General features: G+C 29.1%; 1 protein-coding gene across 1 annotated transcript in view; it reads left to right on the top strand.

Annotated features, from left to right (window-relative positions):
• The window catches only part of LOC102677200 (farnesol dehydrogenase-like), a 51,560-nt gene that overhangs the window by 28,197 nt on the left and 17,204 nt on the right, over positions 1 to 6,159 (top strand). The gene's annotated exons all lie outside the window — the stretch shown is intronic.

Genomic DNA, 6,159 nt, shown 5'->3' with positions numbered 1-6,159 from the left:
TTTTTTTTTTTTTTTTTTTTTATGAAAATTTCTACAACTCGGAATTCTAAGCATTAAATATATATACAGTCACTTAAGATTATACTAAAATTTATTACTTTGCTATGTTCATATTAAAATTGTTCAACTATAATTTCAATATTTTAAATATCTTATAATTATATCCTTAGAACCCCAACCTAAATTAAAAATCTGAATCAAAAATCTAAAATGAAAAAATCGAAGCTCGAAGCAACGTCCCAATTTCCATTCGAGATTTCCTCCATATCTCTATCCGCCATAAAAATCTTAAGAGACCAGTCTGAAAATTGCCGTATACAGATAACGGTTGGTTGCCGGCAGAATGAATAGAAATATGTCGCGGATAAGTTTGCCCGCGGGTTGCTACCGACTAAACTTAAGGAATAACTTTTCATCTTCTTTTTCTTCTTCTTCTTCTTTTTTTTCCTTTTCTTTTTTTTTTTTTTTTTTTTTTCGTTTTTTAATCGTGCTCACACGATACCCCGAAGGCACTTGTTCCCCATCTTTATGCTTCATGCAATAGAACCTTAATACAACACGCGCATGCAAAGGATAGTGGTGTATATGCAGGTGAGCAGACCTGCGTATTCCGCTCACCCACTTGGGTAATACGATTTAAACCAACCGCGTTATCTTGCCATCCCCGAAATCACCCCCTTGGATCTTCCACCGACGTTTTGCCTTGCTACGTGCACCTCTTTGGACTATCCCTTAAACTTAATCCGTAGTTGCGAAATTGTGAACCGACCAACTCGCACTTACCTCCCTTGTGAACTACTCGCGAATTTAATCGCGCGTTGCGTTCGCTGTGACTTCGAAATCTATGATGGTAGATGGAAAAATCGACTAGCTTTTTTTTTCATTTTCTTTTTTTTTCTAATATTTTATTATTACACATTTTTTTGAAATTTGATTTTTCAAAATTAATTTTGATATTTTGAACGCTATTTAAATAAAAATAGGTTTGATTCGGAAGAAAAAGAAATTTTTTTAAATAAATAAGTATTCTATTAAATCAAAAGTAAAGAAATTTTATTATATTTAATTAAAGAGATTAAACAAAATTTTAAAAAAATCATATATAGTAGAAATACAGCATATTTGATATAAGACGAATATAAAATTATTGTTGGAAACAAATAAAATTATATAAAATTATAGGAAAAATAATAAATTATTATATTTTATATATATATTATTTTGAATAATATTAAAAAATAAAAAGAATCTAAAATTTTCATTTAATTTAAAAAAATTTTCTTTTGCACAAAATAATATTATAAAAATATAATATTATAAAAATATTATAAAAATAATATTAGGTAATTAATTTTCAGAATTATTTATAATAGTTACAAACATAACTTCTAATTATAATCAATCATAATATATTGCATATATCCTCATTTCGCATATGAATTGCATTTTTCTATTCAGATCAGATTAAATACTAAAAGTTTTAGTTCAATTTTAAAAAATTTCGATGAGGATTAAAAATCATTTGTTATTAATAACTAAATATTATGGATTTCTTGATTAATTTTTTTAATTAACATTAATTAAATTAATGTTTCTTAAATTTTTTCAAATCATATACTCTTGAGACTGAGACTTCATATTTGTATAAAAATCAGAATTATGGAATTAATAAAGTATTACAATGTATATTATATAATAAAAAATAAATAAATAAATACTGAAAATTGAAACTTTTAATCAAATTTTTTATAAATATAATTTTCAAAGATAAACTGTACATGTTTCTATAAAAATATTCTATAAAATTTTTCTATGATATATTTATATGAAAAATAAACACATCCTTTTAAAAATAAATATAATTATATCATCAGAGTTAATTTCATTCGATTTAATACTTTTATTGGTTTTAATAAGTGACAAAAAACCAATCTATCTAATAATAATAATAAATTTTGGTTTAGATTGTAGATTTGCAAATCTGTTAGCATTGTAAATACTATTCAGATTATTGTAAACTCCTCATTGTTTGCCAAAGCAACAATTTAAAAGATTTTAAGCGTTTTATTGATGCTAACCAACAACAGCTCAATCAATTTACAAACATTTACCGTACATTAATATTCCACTTCAAACATAACTTCATTGTTTTTTCCTTCCAGTTTGCATATTGTACGTGAAATTAAAATCACATCGTACTTTCCACGCGATGCAAGTGAAAAATGTTTGCAAACAAGTTTTAATAGTACATTAACAAACTCCACAGGGATTCGGCGCACGATACGCACATACCCGCTTCGATTTTCCTTTTCGTGATGCGAATAGTCGGCCTCTGCCTCGAATTCTATCGATAAATTCGACGCGGTGCGAGCCACATTGAAAATTCCTCAGGATTTCTCTCGGTTATCTCGGCTGGTATGTTCGAACGAGCGGAGAAGTTTATGGGATGAGAGGGGAAGAAACGAGGGGAGTAAGTCTAACCCGCGAGAAAGATAAGCGTTATTTATCTTACATTTGCAAGGAAAAACTTCCATGGACGGCTATTCTTCTTTTTGACGAACGGGCGGAAAATAGCAGACGGAGAAATCCTTTCCAGGTGCAAGCCCGTGGCTGTCATTAAAAAGAAACGTTTATCTACCATTTATCAGCTGTCGTGGTAACATTTGCCACCCTGGAAACCAATTCTTGATCCCATCCCGTGGAAATTCACCTTAATGACCCCTTTCTCGTACTGAGCTTGAGAAACGAGTTTCAATCCTGAAAGTGATGATTCGTTACTATGTCAAGTTCCTTAGACGTTTTCTTTATAAATTAAATTGTTCGTTAAGTATTTTTTCTTTTATTTAATATATTTGATATTGTTAATTTTTTCTAAAAAATGATAATGTAACAAATTGTAATTTAACATCAAATTTAATTATGTATGGATTTCAAAAAATTTAATATAATGCGTAATAATTAATAGATGATATTAATTCTTCGAGGTATACATTTTTAGAATAAGGAGTTTCAAGTTGCAAAAAAATTTTATTTTAATAAAATAAAATCATTTTAATTGTTAAAAAGCAAAACTAAAAAATAAATTATTTAAATATTTAATATGAAATGATACTATCCCATTACATTAGTTATTTCAATTTTTCATGTTCAAAAATATTTCACCATCATCAGATTTTTAATATTAGATTATTAAAAAATTGGGATATTTTTTAATCCATCGTACAATATTTCGAAAGAGAAAAGAGTCACATTAAAAGAATAAACAATTTCATTGATGTGAAAAATTTAAATTGGCAATTATCGACACAAAATAAATCAAAACACAAATAAATCAGTTGTTAATAACAATCAATTAAAAATTTTAATCGTAACACTTTTAATTTGTTTTACCATGGACAAGATATATTGAATTTATCGAATAAAACTCAGATTAATATTATCTTTAACAAAGCTATAAACCTTAAAAATCTTATTAAGAATTAAATCATTTCATTTCCCACATAATTACATCTGCATAATCCAAAAATAAATTCGTAAATTATTACAGTCTCAACAATATTCGACGAAATCAATACGTTCGAACACGCGAATTATTTATAAAATTAATCGATCAACCGAATAGCACTCGTAACAATTCTCGTCGTGATGATTACCCTTTTAAGTAATATCTGTCCCGTGTTAAAGCGGTCGCGACAGTGGAGGTTTAGTGAAATTCTTAGACGACAGCTATTTGCGAGGATTACTCTTCCATGATTCATGAGCGTCGAACGTGAGAAATGTCCGTCGTTCTTATCCACCGCGCCATTTCCCGCGCCCGTGCTTTTTCTTCAACCCTCACCCTTCTCCATCCCTTTCCCTCCATCCCTCCTCCAACCAACCAACGTCTTCTCGCGTTACCCTCAATTTACAACGAGAATCGCGATTCTTGTCGCCTAACATCGATCTGGCATTAGTCCACGAGTCTCCATTCCTTGTCGTGCTACTAAATACGCCAATTCAATGCCGGTTCCAAGCTTATTATTTATTTTTCTCACATCTACAACTCTTTCGAGTTTCAAGCCTTGAGTTTCATGGTTTTATGACCTCGGTGTAATGGTGTTATCGGATAATCCGGTAAGCTATTTGGACGTACCGTCCTTTGGAATATTTCAGCTTTCGAGACGAGGATTCCCGCGGCTCACTGTCCTTTTCTTCATTCCTGCTGCTCTTCTCGTTTTTCGGCTACACTTGTTTGTCCTAGATACACATGGATTTATGTACATGCGCGTGGGCTCGATTTAAAGATCCGTAGGAGAATTCCACTGTTTATATTGAGTAGAAAGCATTTATAGATATTTTGGATTTTGATAGAAAATGAATCAATATTAAGAAAAATTTAACTAAAGCATCTTAAAAATTATTATATTTGTATTCGTAGGATATTCATAGATTTGGGAACGTTTAAGAAAATAAAATTTATAAATCTCATAGAAAAATTAGAAATATTTACTAAATAGTATATAATGATTTACAAGATGACAATTTATAAGGGATTTCACCATGCTTTTGTATATTTTTTTTTTTCATTTTTTCAAATTTACAATTAGATTATTAGTCTCTATCAATACTGAATAATATTTGGTGAAATAAATATTTTAAATATTATTTAATTATTTTAGATTGTGGTTTAAATAAAATGATAATTTAAATAGAATAAAATTTCGAATATAAATATTTTCATTTTGATAAATGCCAAAAAAAATAAAATAGTACTATATAAAATAAAAAAATAAATTAGCAAGATTAGAATACTCTTTCACAAATAATATGACTATTTCGATTCATTTTTTGGATAAAATCTAAGATTTTTTGAAAATGGAAAATGTTGTAAATAAATGTTGTAAATAATAGTAAAATATTTTTGCATGTAGAAAAACTATTTTTTCAATACCACAATTTTAGATATATAATAATATATAAAGAAAGAAAATTATACTCATAAAAATATTGAATGCGAATTATTATTTTCAGTAATAATATTTAAAATAAAAGAAATAAGTAAGATGCATTTTAAAACAAAATCCAAATATTTTCGAAAATTTAAAACTTCGAAAATATTTCATTTTTAAAATTATACTACTCTGTATATACATACAATATATATATATACATACTTTAAAATAAATAGAATTATTCACTACTTATTATTTAAAATATTATTTAAAATACTATTTACTTAGCGTTGTTATAAAAATCTATCTAATAAAAATACCACACTATGAAATGATTATAATCTAATGATGATGTTATAAAATTCAACAAATTTCTGTTTTTAATAATGTAATTCGATTACAATAATAATGTGATTCCTTCGAATCAAATATTCTTTGTACTTCATTTTATTTAAATATTAATATTTTTTAAATTTATTGTACAATGATATACAAAAAGTACATTACGAAATATCAATTACAATCCATTTACGAATGAAACTTTGAACAAAATTAAATCGTATTTCTAAATTTCACTTTTAATTTAGTAAGAAACTATTAATATGCACATGATTGTGCGATTCTATAACAGGAAACGCGAAATCGCATCGTATCCATAATATTTTAGCTCAACGTTATATACAGACACAGTATCAAAATTTTCGAAATTCCATACAACTATACACGATAATAAAACGATACAAAAATCAACTAGCACACCAGTCGCGACACCGTTTAAAGCATGGTTCTGTACAGGATAGAGGGGGAGGGGGAGGGGAGTGGCTTATCGTCGACGAGTGTTCGTAAATCATCGAGCGACGAAGTGTGTCGCAGCGTCGATCGCGCGGGAAATCGAGCTCTGGATAGAAATCTGGCCGCGTAAATAATCGATCTCGATTTCAGGATCGTGGAAACGCTAACAATTGGCCGCCCTTGTTGCGGCCACGTATCACGCATGGGTAACGCTCGTCGCATTTGCCGGCTCGCGCACACCGCTCGTATTTACAAGCAACATAAATAAATGGAAATTGCTAACCGTTGTAATGCTCGGGACTGCTCGCGTTCCTTGTTCGACCTGGCTGTCGCTTTAATTATACTTTGCCAAACTATGCGACTGGATAGAGACACAGAGAGAAAGGGAAAGAGACAGAAACATAGATAGAGAGAGCAAGAACGAAAGCAAGTGTGT

This window comes from Apis dorsata, unplaced genomic scaffold (assembly GCF_000469605.1).
Source record: "Apis dorsata unplaced genomic scaffold, Apis dorsata 1.3 scaffold_113, whole genome shotgun sequence".
NCBI lineage: Eukaryota > Metazoa > Arthropoda > Insecta > Hymenoptera > Apidae > Apis > Apis dorsata.
This window is presented reverse-complemented; position numbering and strand designations above follow the sequence as displayed.